Consider the following 14849-nt stretch of genomic DNA (forward strand, 5'->3'; position numbering starts at 1 on the left):
GAATAAAGAAGTAGTTTAATAAATCTCAAACGAACAATTAATTGACAAATCTTGATAAACTAACAGAAGAACAAATCTCTTCAGGTACTTTGGTTTAGATAAATTACACCTTAGAAGCATAGACAATTGCATACACAAGTTCATTTATTCATGTTCACCGATTCCTAAAATGATTAGATTCGCGTTCACTATTACTAATCCTTTAGCAAACAAGTCAATTCAAACAGTGATCAGTTGATTAAACTAACATGTTTCCTAGTGTTCAGTTCGTATCAAGCAAGACTTGTAATACTAGTTAATCGAATTGGTCGTTCAATTAACCTCTTGTTGATGGTCATCACACAAGGCTCACCTGTTAACTTACTTATTTCCAAGTTAATCCTAGTTTCACATTCGCTATTCCTAGACTTATAATCCTGATGGTCATCAAAGTCATAAGATACAAGCAATCAAGCAGATGTTCATACAACTTAATTTACTTGACAATTAACAGCAAATAATTATCATTAACACATAAGGATCTTTTAACAAGCTTGGCAAGATAAATTAAACATAAAAAAACAATTTAATCTAGCAATTAATCTAATAATCAAGGTTTCATTCAATCATAAACACAAAATAAAAGGTTTTTACACCTAAATCATAAACTAAACACATAATAGTATCACAATGGAATGCTAAACTTGGTCACGATAACAAACCACATGATTACCGACATGTGTCCGCTCTCCAATCCTTCCAATCTTCGCTCTCGTTAGCTGAACGGCCTTTCGGCCGCCTTCTAGACCCTCAAAACGGCTTAAAAGAAGTTAATTATCGACTAAATTAGGTTAGAAATCGAATCCCCTCTCTGGTTAGTTGATAATCGCTTTTTATAACCCTTGGAACCGACTTACGTACGCTGGGCGTAAGTCGGATTATGCTGGGCGTAGATAGAAGTGTATCGCGATAAGGAAGTCCGAATGCAAGCCGTTACACTGGGCGTAACCATAAACTACGCTGGGCGTAAGTCGTGTTTAAGCATTACGCTAAGCGTACTTAGCAATTACGTTGGGCGTAATTGACTACTTCAGCATTTTTTTCTTTCTTTTAACTTCTAAGCCTTAATTCCGCTCCAGTCTTTTCTTTTGCACTCTATCGACAACTAATAGCTGCAAATCATAATTCAAAATATTATAAGTACTTTTTAGTTCTAAAAGAGAATAATAAAGGCTAAAATATTAAGATATAATTTATAAAAATATATATAAAAATACACATATCAAAATACCCCACACTTAGCATTTTCTTGCCCCCAAGCAAATTTTTATTTTATTTTACCAATATCGCACTAAACAAACCATTTTAAACTCAGCCAGTATGCCAAGACCGCAACGCATGCATTTGTGTCTAAAATTTTTTCCTAAGGAACCCCCCATACTCTAAATACTCACAATCCTCATAAACACTCGCTCACTTCTTTTGAACAATGCTCATTTTACGCAAGCCTCCGAATCCATCCGCAGAAAACTTTCTAACCTCAAGGTATTTTTGTAGAGCTACCCAAGCATACATAAACTAGAGAATTACTATTTTTTTCACTTTTTTTTATTTTTTTATTTTTTTTGCATCTTCCACTTTTGAATTTTTTTTCTTTGATCTTCATATTTTGACTTTGATTGCTCAAAAATTCTTCAATTTTTCACTTTTTGGTAATTTCTCTCTCTTTTTTTTTTTTTTTACATGTATCTCACTTTTTTCCTTTTCACTCAAAACCTACATGCTTAAGCAGGGGCACTCAAGTTCAACCTTTATCGGTTAAGACATTAGTCTAAGTGCAATGACTACATAAGCTCTCCTGGATATATTTCAGGTACAGGCAGCTAAACATATTGCATCCCTCAAACTAAGCGAAGTTGTGTTTTTGTCCCATGATTTCACTAGAATAAGGGAAGCCACAAATGCACTATAACGTGTATTGGCTCAACTAAACATTTGAGTTCTCATCGGATCATCTCATACAATATTAGCAAAAAAATGTTATATTATCAGATTCCTGGCGTACGTGATGGATTCGCGGACTGTGTCAGAGAAGTCTAGTTCTATCTCTGAGGTTCCGATAGTATGCGAGTTCCCTGATGTTTTCCCCGAGGAGTTACCGGGTGTGCCTCCCGAGAGGCAAGTGGAGTTTCGAATTGATTTGGTCCCGGGGGCGGCACCTTATCGCCTTGCACCGCCAGAGATGCAAGAGTTATCCTCACAGCTTCAGGAACTGTTGGGGAAGGGATTTATTCGACCGAGTAGCTCTCTTTGGGGAGCACATATCCTTTTTGTCAAGAAAAAGGATGGTTCACACCGGATGTGCATTGATTACCGGGAGTTGAACAAGTTAACGGTCAAGAACTGTTATCCACTTCCAAGGATTGATGATCTATTCGATCAGATGTAGGGGCATCTTGGTTTTCCAATATTGATTTGAGATCCGGATATCACCAGATGAGAGTATGCGAGGAGGATATTCAGAAGACGGCCTTTAGAACTCGTTATGCGCATTACGAGTTCGTGGTGATTCCTTTCGGACTCACCAACACACCGGCGGCATTCATGGATCTCATGAACCGGGTGTGTAGGCCTACGTTGGACCAGTCGGTTGGGGTTTGTCCTGATGAGCTGTCAATGCTCTTACTCTGCGAGTTAAGGGTTAACTTGACGAGCTGGACCATCACAAGGACCTCTAAGTAATGACTGGACTCGATGAGTCACATGAGTGCATTCGGCGAGTCAGGTCAAACTGGGACTGTTGATTCAAGTTGACATCTATTGACTTTAGGGTTTAGCCAACATAAGTAATGGAGACCGTGGAGGGGTAAAATGGACTTTTACCCATTACAAGAGTTAGAGTGAGAGAGTAAGAGAAACTTTTTTTGTATTTGAGTAAGAGTGGGGTATTGATTAGAGATGCTTATCTAATGTGTTAGGCGGAGGCTAGTTCGGGATTTCCGAGTACGTGTCTGTTACTTGCTAGTTTACGAGGTGAGTCTTCTCATTATACTTACCAAGAGTTGTTTTTTTGTGATTGAGTTGTTTTATGTGTTTATCTGTGTATTGTAATATTATGCATTATGTCTTTTTGATTAATGCTGAATATTGTTACTACGAGTTTACTGAGTTGGGACCGGAGGGTTCCACTGAGACACATAGACCGGAGGGTCTTATTGAGTTGTGGCCTAGAGTGGCTAATGAGCTGTGTATGGTATTTTGGGGAACTCACTAAGCTTTGTGCTTACCGTGTTATGTGTTATATGTTTCAGGTGCTTCTTAGGATCACAGGAAGGCGCCGACTTGATTGTACACACACACTGAATATTGTTTTATTATTGAGAGGATCCTGGAGTTTTATATATAGTTTTCTTTTGGACATGAGTTTTGATGAATTAACATTGTGACACTCTGTGGTTTTATTATTTGAATGACTGTGTTTGAAATTTAAAAATTTGGTCAAAAATTTTACGTCGTTACATGACGACTAGCATCTTGAAGTGGTTTACTCTCGCTTGGTGGATACCTCTATAGAGCTTCTACTTTGGAGCTTCATGCCTCCCTTCCCCAACTTCCATCTCCCATGAGAATCAAAGACTTCAAAGTTTGTAATAATTTCATTCTATAGTCGATTTAATCTTTCATGCATTGTAAAATGATCATTGATGGATTAAAGTGGTTTTAAGTTTATTTATAATTTTAAAGCTTTCGTTGCAATTTTTGGAAAGCGATTTTGAATAAAACTCAACACTAACTTGATCTCTATATTCCGTAATTTGATCAAATTAGCACCATTTTAATGTGGGTGGATTTTTTGTCACTTTCTCCTTTGAATGTTTGATCGTTGCATTTGTATGGATAACCATGCTTCAAAATATTTGGAACGTTCATTAAGAAGTTGTTTTCGGCTCCAACACTCTTTGTAAAGATTCTATTATTGTAAAATTTGTTATGCTGTTTAATAATTGGATTATCCATAAAAGTAATAAACTATAAATTATGACTTGGTAATTATTGTATAATTGCCTGGCTTTTGAATTAGTTTCTTGTTGTCTTTCTATTAGGATTTTGCTGTTGTTAAAATGTACAATGAATTGTTTATGAAAATAACTATTTGACATATATATTTAATGGTGGTTTCAAACAAGAACAATTATGAGATGAAGAACGTGGAACATAATTTAATCAAATGTGAATAGCTTACTCACATGTAAATAAGGCGGATTAATCATATGTGAATAGTTTAGTCACATTTGATTAATACATATAATTATAAAATTATAAAATTATAAAGAAATAAAGAAATAAAAACAATTCGATAAAAATGACAATCCAAAATATATCCTAAATATTCATTCTCACGTTTTTAATTTCATTATTATTCTTGTTAAAACCTATTTCATTATTATTGTCACGTTCTTAATTACATTTTAACAATTTTAACAGTTTTTTTAATCATATGTGAATGGTTGACATATTTTAAATATTAATTATCTATAAAAGGAATATTCATATAATAGCATTAACATACTCCAAATGTTTATGTTTATATATCATTATAGGGATGATATCGCACTTCACTAATTTAATTGTTAGCATGTTATGCACTCATCCGATCTAAAATACAATTACACATAGTTGATTTGACAAATATTTTATTTTATATATCAATTAGTGATTTCAGCAAACTTTTGATATTGACATGTCAAATAATTCCAAGTAATTTCTAATTTTCTTCGAAATGCATATTTATAAAATATTATTTCACTCTAACTTTTTTTCTTGAATCATTGAATATTTCATAGATGAAAATTAGATGATATAGAAATCAATTCAAAAACAAATAAACTTTGAACATCATCCGGTCCGGCTGTTTTTATCAAACTTGTCGATATCTATTTAAGTTTGAAACTTTTTATATCTTATGCGTTACTTATGACATTCATGTATTTTTTGGGTTAATTTAAAAAAAAATTTAAATATTAAATATAAAATATTTGAAAACTTTGAATTTATAAGAAAATAAGAAAAATAATGAATTATTATAATTGAAATATTTTTATTTTTTAAATTTAAACAAATAGTTTAAATAAAAAAATAAAACTAATGAGCTTAATTTTAGGGATTTTGAAATTAAAAGTCAAGTTTATTAATGAAATTAATATCCAGTTATTATTACATTTATTGCAATTATTACATTAAAATGTTATATGAAATTTAATAAAATAGAAAACTCATAAAATGACATACAAGGAAAACAATTAATTCAATATAATCAAAAAATGACATTTGGAAAATTGAATGAGATTGTGATAAGTGGCAAAAAAATCTTTATTTATTAGAGATGATAGTTTTTACTAACTATAATGACAAATTTTACAGTTCGGTATAATTATAATTGTTAAAAGTAATATTATTAGATTAAAAATAAGATTCTTATGTAACTTGTCAACTAAAATGATTATATTATCTACTAACCAACTTTTTTGAAAATACAAATAAATTGCTAACATATCTATCCTATATTGGTGAGAAAAATACTTTATCTATGACTCGAACAACGAAATATTATTATTATTATTACTAATAAAAACATCCTAACAAGACGATACAGGAACCCATGGACCTGTTACACTTTAAAAAACATATGAAGGCTATTTAATGAAAAACCAATGTAAGAGATAACAAAATGTTCTAATCTACCATTAGATTTTTACTTCTGATTTTTTTTAATGTATGTCTTCACCTATATTGATTGTCTATATATAATATCGGATGGATACAACCTGAGGGCTTTTGGTTGCAGATCCGATCAGTCCTTGCTCAGGACTAGATGGTAGTTAAAAAAATTGAATGTGCATATATGCACAAACACAATTATACATGTGTATATTTGTGATGCACATATGCTTGTAAACCCTTCAAGAACATTCAAAAAATGAATAAAATAAATATTCAAAAACATTATATATATATATATATATATATATATATATATATATATATATATATATATATATATACACACGCTCATACACATATGCATATATGCATGTGCAGATATAAATATATGCATATGTGCACATTACACATGCATTTATGCTTATGTACATACACACACACACACACACACACACACACATATATATATATATATATATATATATATATATATATATATATATATATATATATATATATATATATATATGCATTTATGCATATGTGCACATCTATATTTTCTACACATGTGAACATACATTTATGCACACACACAGACACACACATACATCAGCATAAATATGTATGCATGTATGAATAGATAAAATATATGGTCATATATGCATATGTAGATATGCATTTATGTTGAGGCCAAAGTTGGTTTTTGTTTTAGTTGGTGATTACATGGATCCATAAGTTGTTCTCTGGCACAATCAAACTAAGCAAAATGTTCAAAAATGAACTTACCTTCAATAAATCTCTTTGTGGAATTTCCCCGAACACCTTGTATGCATTTCTCAAACCTCAAAACTTTTTCATTCAACTTTTGAATACCATTCATTCCTTGGATACATAAATATATTTGATTATTCTACTGTGTTGAAGGTTATCGATAACAGTTAGAGTCAATTATGTTTTGAATCTTTTTACAACATATACTTCCAGTTGTTCTCCATCAGACAAATGATTATAAAAGAAATACCTTTCTACTTTTAAGATCCAACCATCTGAATTCATGCTATCAAATCTTGGAAACTCCAAGTTCCAACTTCTTATTACATCGAATATGATATTATCATAAATGTTTTCACTATTACATCTTTATTTTTGAATATTAGCAACCCAATCTCCTATAATTGATGTGTTTGATGTCGATTCTTCTTGTGTCTTCAATAATTGTTCAATCATTTCCTTAACGATCTGAAACTATTTTCTATTTAACCGATCTTAAAGACCAGTGTTGGATCAAACTGCTCTAATGATATTCAAAAAGATTGCTTCAAAATTGAAAATAATCTCCAAATTATTATAGGGACTGAATCGTTACTCCTAGAACATTGATTACAAGACATGATTGCTAAAAATTAAATCCTCACTATGATACACATTATCGCCATTTCAGTTTAAGATTCCTAAACACTTACCACTACCATCACTCTAAAAATCAGACATCCAAGATCTAACCAAACATGTTTCTTTTTATTTATACTAGGGTTTGCACAGTCGTCGTCGCTACTAGGGTTTGGGATGATAATCGAGATTGAGAGAAAGAAGATATTGAAAACATGTATGTATTTGTGTGGGTTTAATCCAAAATAAAAATGGTTGTGTGTTTGTGGGACTGATTAAATGACGATCCCTTTTGGCCCACTTTACATAAATCTAATTTTAGTGGTGGTTCTAAGAGTGGGAATGGGACAGTTGAGGTTTGAGATGGTGATGTATGGTCAGTTAAGGGCTGAGAGAGTGGTGACTGTGGTATGTTGTCACACCCCAAAACCAAGAACGGCGGAAACGTTCTGAGGCGGAGGACGTCATGTACAGTATCACAACATAGTAAATGTAAATAAGCAAACAACATCATCCATTGCATTAAATATATAATTTTAATACAAGCGTGTTCTGTACAGTTTTAGACACCAAAAATATAATATAAATCAAAATAATATGATGAGTCTTGAATGCGCTCCATCTTCTCAAGAGCTGGCATCGGTACCTGTCTACTGATGACCTGAGAATACAAGTTATTTTGAAAGAGTTTATCAACATTAAGCTGGTGAGTTCATAAGTATTTTAGTGTCGGTGTTTGTTATTAAAATGTTTGAACATATCTCAAGTGTAAGTTTGTAAAATATGTGTGAATGTTTGTAAGTGTTTGTAAAAGTTTGAATCTCTTAGAAAAACCTATATTTTCCATTAAAGTAGCCTTCTACCAAGGCTTAACTGTTTTGTATGTTCGTTTGTTGTAAAAATGTGTGATTTCCCAAGTGTAACTATCATTTAACAATTATAGTTTGTACATTAATGTTTAAGTGAGGTTATCACAAAAAATATATAATGGGTAAATCATTGTAGTACTGTAGTTTTGTATTATAGGAACTACTGTTGTACTAACTACCTTAAACCGGATTTATATTAAGGTATAATGTGATAAATTGCACCATACTATCGACTGGTAACAATGACATACGAATGGTCGTAATAACGGAATGGCGTTTGGCACCCGCAGAATTGCAGGTCCGGCTGTAGCTAGCAGCAAGGTGTAGGATAGTCAATCCAATATAGATCTATACGCAAACTCACGCTCTCCCTCCAAGAGAATTCTGGCTACAACTCGGGACATGACATTTAAGGCATGCTCTGATCCAGTGGATCATAATTGTTAACGTATTCTTGTATATGTAATGTAATGTTTCTCGTTCTAGTATAGTTGTATATGTTCTCATCATAGTATAGTTATATATGTTCTCTTCCTAGTATAGTTGTATATGTTCAATTTCTAGTATAATTGTATATGTTCTCTTCCTAGTATAGTTGTATATGTTCTCTTTCTAGTATAGTTGTATATGTTCTCTTTCTAGTATAGTTGTATATGTTCTCTTTCTAGTATAGTTGTATATGTTCTAGTAGTAATTTAATGTATAGACTCATGAATGAACTGACTCATTGATCTAGAAGTTGTAGTAGTATGATCCTACGTTACCCCGATGGTAACTTACTAATGATGTGTCTAGTACGTATGATTATGGAAGTACTTATATGTCTATATATGTATATTTGATATATAATTAATATTGAAATGCCTTCGGATGGTTACCCGAAATCCCACCAGACCACATCCAAATCGAGAAAAAGGAAATAGGGTGGATGGCCTTCCTAAGCCTTTTAAACATTGCTTATACATCTATACATATATGGGCATGCAATTTATAAGAAGTAAAACAAAGTTTAATAAAAGCATTTGATAAGTAAAAGAGTTGGTAAAACGTTTTGAAGTAAAACAATTGATAAACAGTTTGAACAGTGATAAAATCATTGGTTTTCTAGTTATTAATCACATGTGATTGATGCGATAACTATAAGTATTTAACTTGTATTCCCCCCCCCCCCCCCCATAAAGTATTTAAAACATTTAAAAGTATTTCAAAGGTTAATTAAAGGGGTATGAACTCACCTGTGGTGAGTGGTTCTTATGACAATGTTGGATTTGGTGCTAGGTGTCAAGTGGTGACTTGAGTACACGCGCGAATCCTATTTAGCATATATTGGCATATATATATGGATTTAATTAGTGTTATGAACAACTAGTTGATGATTTTGGGACCACCTTAGGGACTAGTAAACACTTATAATGAGTGTTATAATCATAAATGATTGTATGAAGGTTTATAAGACTATATAAGAGGGTGTATGGCCAAAATACATACTATATGTGTGTGTGCGGCCAGGTGTGCGGCCTAGTGTGCGGCCCTGTGTGCTGCCAGGTGGTGTGTGCTGCCAGATGAAGATCTTGGTGTTCTTGGTGTTCTTGGTACCTTTTATGAAGATCTTCAAGGAGAATGGATGATACTTGAGAGGATTTTCGTGTTCTATGCTTGAAGAAGTGAAGGAAATGTTCAAGAATGATCTAAGGGTGACATATATATGTAGAGTGGTTGGGAAGGTGTGAGGCCGCAAACAAGAGTGTGTGGCCGCACACTCAAGTGTATGGCCGCACACTCCATGTGTTGGAGTGTTTGGCCCGGTTTTGATTCCTACACTTCAAGTTAACCCTTTTTAACACTCCTACCTTAATTATATCATATTTAGAACACTTTATTAGACTCTAAAGGGTACTACCATATAGTAAAATAAGTCTAATATTGGAAAGAATTGAAGAGTGCATGCGAGAAGTTTTTCGGGTTGTCACATCATCCCCCCGTTAAGGGAATTACGTCCCGAAATTTGAGTTTAGGATACTAGATTATTACAAATAACTAAGTAAAAAGATGAGGATATTTCAGTTTCATCTGATCCTCGCGTTCCCAAGTGAATTCCGGCCCGCGCTTGGCGCTCCAGCTAACCTTCACAATCGGGATACGGCTTTGCTTCGTTTGCTTGACCTCACGGTCCATGATTTCTACGGGTTCTTCCACGAAGTTGAGGCTCTCGTTGATCTCAATCTCATCGAGTGGGATTACAAGAGTCTCGTCGGATAGACACTTTTTCAAATTGGAAACATGGAAGGTAGAATGTACGTTACGAAGTGCGTCGGGTAGATTAAGTTTGTAAGCCACTGGGCCGATTCTTGCAATAATCTCGAAAGGCCCTATGTACCTCGGATTAAGCTTCCCATGCTTTCCGAAGCGTATCAAGCCCTTCCAGGGTGAGAGTTTCAATAAAACACGGTCGCCCACCTGGAATTTCAACGGTTTTCTACGTTTATCGGCGTAGCTTTTCTGTCGGTCTCTGGAGGCTTTCAATCGTTCACGGATCTGAACGATCTTCTCTATCGTTTCCCAAATGATTTCCGGACCGGTGAAAGTGCTGTCAGAAGCTCGACCCTTAGCTAATTGGGTATCACCCACCTCGACAATAGAGGGCTTCAAATGGAGCAGCCTTGATGCTCGTGTGATAACTGTTATTATAGGAAAACTCGACAAGGGGTAAATGAGTATCCCATGCCTTTCCAAAGTCAATCACACAGGCTCTCAACATATCTTCTAGTGTTTGGATGGTCCTCTCACTCTGTCCGTCTGTCTGTGGATGGTAGGTTGTGCTCATGTCTAGCCTAGTTCCTAGGGAATGTTGTAATGATTGCCAGAATCTTGAGGTGAACCTACTATCTCTATCGGAGATAATGGACATAGGTACACCATGTAGCTGTACGATTTCCCTAATGTATGTTCTCGTAAGTTTCTCCATCTTCTCGGTTTCTCTGATAGGCATGAAGTGTGCAGACTTGGTCAATCTATCGACGATGACCCATATGGTATCAAGTCCACCCGTTATCTTAGGCAACTTGGTTATGAAATCCATAGTGATCCCCTCCCACTTCCATTCTGGGATCTCTGGTTGTTGCAGTAAACCAGAGGGTTTCTGGTACTCGACCTTCACCTTTGCGCAAGTAAGGCATTTACTTACGAAGGTAGCAATCTCTTCTTTCATATTAGGCCACCAGTATAGCTTTTTAAGATCCAGATACATCTTATCTGAACCTGGTTGGACGGAATACCGAGTGTTCTGTGCCTCGGTCATGACCAAGTCTCGGAAACCACCGTGCTTCGGGGTCCAGATCCGGTTCATGAAATATAGGGCTCCGCCACCCTTGGCTTCTAAGTTCTTATCCATTCCTCTGAGGGATTCACTCGCCACATGTTCAGGTTTCATAGCTTCAAGTTGAGCCGCCTGAATTTGTTTAGACAAGTGCGAATGGATGGTTATTGATAATGACTTGATTTTGCGACCAGAATATTCTTTCCGACTCAGGGCGTCTGCTACTACGTTGGCTTTACCCGGATGATAACGAATATCGCATTCGTAGTCACTGAGTAGCTCGACCCACCGTCGTTGTCTCATGTTGAGCTCCTTCTGATCGAAAATGTGTTGTAAACTCTTGTGGTCGGTAAAGATAGTGCTTTTCGTTCCGTACAAGTAATGTCTCTAGATCTTCAGAGCAAACACCACTGCTCCTAGTTCAAGATCGTGGGTCGTGTAGTTAACCTCGTGTGTCTTCAACTGTCTCGAGGCGTAGGCGATGACCTTACCTCGCTGCATCAGAACACACCCGAGCCCTTGATTCGATGCATCGCAATAAACTACGAAGTCTTCTATCCCTTCAGGGAGGGATAGTATTGGCGCGGTGCACAAGGCTCGCTTGAGCGTTTGGAACGCTCTCTCTTGTTTCTCTTCCCAGTCAAAGGCCACGCCCTTCTGGATCAGGGTTGTAAGAGGTTTCGCTATTCGGGAGAAGTTCTGTATAAATCTACGGTAGTAGCCAGCAAGACCTAGAAATTGACGAATTTATGTAGGCGTCTTGGGTGCTGACCAGTTCTCAATGGCTTTAATTTTGGATGGGTCCACGTGAATTCCCTCTTCGCTTACCACGTGTCCTAAGAATTCGACTCTTCGGATCCAAAATTCACATTTCGAGAACTTCGCATAAAGTTTCTCTTTTCGTAATGTCTCTAGAACTTGTCGCAGGTGATCGCCATGCTCTTCCTTGCTTCGGGAGTAGATCAGGATGTCGTCAATGAAAACGATGACGAACTGATCCAAGTAAGGTCGGCATACTCTATTCATCAAATCCATGAAAACTGCGGGCGCATTGGTCAATCCGAATGGCATCACCACGAACTCGTAATGTCCGTAACGAGTTCGGAAGGCTATCTTCGGCACATCCTCTTCTACTACTCGTAACTGGTGATATCCGGATCTCAGATCAATTTTGGAAAAATAGTTTGCCCCTTACAGTTGATCAAATAGATCGTCTATGCGAGGCAGAGGGTAACGATTCTTGACCGTCAGTTTGTTGAGTTCTCTGTAGTCGATACACATACGAAATGTTCCGTCTTTCTTTTTAACGAACAAGACCGGTGCTCCCCAAGGTGAGAAACTTGGTCTTATAAAGCCCTTGTTGAGCAGTTCGTTAAGTTGACCAGAAAGTTCCTGCATCTCAGCTGGTGCTAAACGGTAGGGAGACTTGGCTACTGGGGTAGCTCCTGGGACTAAGTCGATTCTGAACTCGACCTGTCGTTGCGGAGGTAACCCGGGTAGTTCTTCTGGGAAAATGTCGGGGAAGTCGCTCACTACTGGGATGTTCTTTAGTTCTTTCGTTTCGAGGCTCGTATCAACGATGTGAGCAAGGAATGCGTGGTATTCTTTATGCAGATACTTCTGTGCTTGAATATTGGATACTATATGAAGACTTGCACCGAGTTTGTCGCCGTAGACTATAAGAGTTTCGTTAGACGGGAGGTTTAGACGGACTGCTTTCTCGTAGCACATGATGTCGGCGCGATGGAGACTTAACCAATCCATGTCGATAATAACGTCGAGACTTTTTATTGAGACTGGCATGATGTCGATTGGGAATGAATGGTTATCTAGAGTTAGGGTACAACCTAAGTATATGCTATTCGTACTTTCAGTTTTCCCATTAGCCATTTCTACTATGAATTGTTCCTTAAGTGTGTGTGGTTGTTGTTTAAGCATGCGAGCAAATTTATGGTTTACGAAGCTTCGCTCCGCTCCACTATCGAACAGAATGCATGCATAGGAGTTATCGAGGAGGAACGTACCAGTCACCACTGTCGGGTCAGCAATTGCTTCCCCGTGGCCTATAGCTAGTACCCTCCCTTCTCCTCCAGCATTCTTCGCTTTGGGGCAGTCTCTCTTAAAGTGGCTTGCTTCACCACATCCATAGCAGGTTGGGCTCGCGCCTGAGCCAGGGACTTGAGTGATCGGTTGTGCCGGGAATTTACAGAAACGGATGGTGTGTCCTTTCTTGTTGCAGTTAGAGCACTGCATTTCACGGCAGGGGCTGTTGTGGTGGAAGTTGCATTTGTTGCACTTAGGCAAACTTCCAGCATACTGCTTCCCCGGAGCAATAGCAGCAGTAGGGGTTACTGCGGCATGCACTGCCACAATTTGCTGCTTTTTGGCAGCTTGCTGCTTCTTCTTTTCGTCCCAAAACTTCCGCTTGGTGTCAGCGGGTTTGGAGGGTTCCGGGATGGCTAGGGTGGTTGTTGTTGCAGGCGTTTTGACTCCATGGTCAATGAGTCATTGTGCCAATCGCTTGGCACTGTCGAAGGTAGCAGGTTTGATGCTAGGATATTCCCCTGATACGGAGGCACTAGCCCCCATATGTACTTCTCGATCTATTTCCATTCAGTGGGAACCATATTGGGGCAGAGAGCCACCAGTTCGCTGAATCGGGCAGTATAAGCGATTACGTTGGTGCCCTTCATAGTCAGGTTCCAAAGTTCATGTTCCAATTTTTGGACTTCGCCCCTCGGGCAATATTCCTCCATCATGAGGTCTTTCATCGTTTCCCAGCCCATGTCGTTGGCTATGACGAGGGTTAGAGCTTTAACGTGGCTGTTCCACCACGTCAGGGCCTTTCCCTCAAAGGTGCATACGGCATATTTGACTTTGCTCGTAGCAGGGCATGAACAGATTTCGAAGACTAATTCAGTCTTCTCGAACCATTGCAAGAGAGCAATGACTCCGCCGGTGCCATAGAAAGGCTTCGGCTTGCAATTGGTGAAATCCTTGTAGGAGCACTCTCTCGAGCGCACAAGAGTTTCAACCGGGATTGATTCATCAGGGGTTCCACCTCTTCTGGCATCAGATGAGTGATACTGAGCCATGGCAGTTGCCACTGCCGCAGCTACGGTAGCATTCAGGGCTGCAGTATCGATGACCAGAGGCAGAGGAGGTGGTGGAGGTGTAGGGTTATTCCGGGGAGACTTGCGAGGAGGCATCTTTCAGCTATAAGTTTATAAAGATAAGAAAAATGGTAAGAATCAATTTGTAAGCAACGTGAGAGTGACACATGGACTAACTAACCATAGCCAAAACAGTTGAATGAGTGTTTGAGATCTCCACAAGGAATATTAGTAGGAAAGACAAATGTATAGATTTTTCCCACAGATTCGATAGATGTCAATAATACTAGTATTACTGATGTAATAAGTTCAGGGAAAATCAACCTATCAGTAGGTCTTACATCATACCATACAGAAAAGTTCGACAGTTCTTAGATTCCTAAACAGAGTACTGAAAGTTAGGACTATTTTACAGACAAGTGCTACATAGAGCATAGATGTTAAAGGCTATTCCTTAACCAA

This window comes from Lactuca sativa, chromosome 1 (genome assembly GCF_002870075.4).
Source record: "Lactuca sativa cultivar Salinas chromosome 1, Lsat_Salinas_v11, whole genome shotgun sequence".
In the NCBI taxonomy this organism is placed as follows: Eukaryota; Viridiplantae; Streptophyta; class Magnoliopsida; order Asterales; family Asteraceae; genus Lactuca; species Lactuca sativa.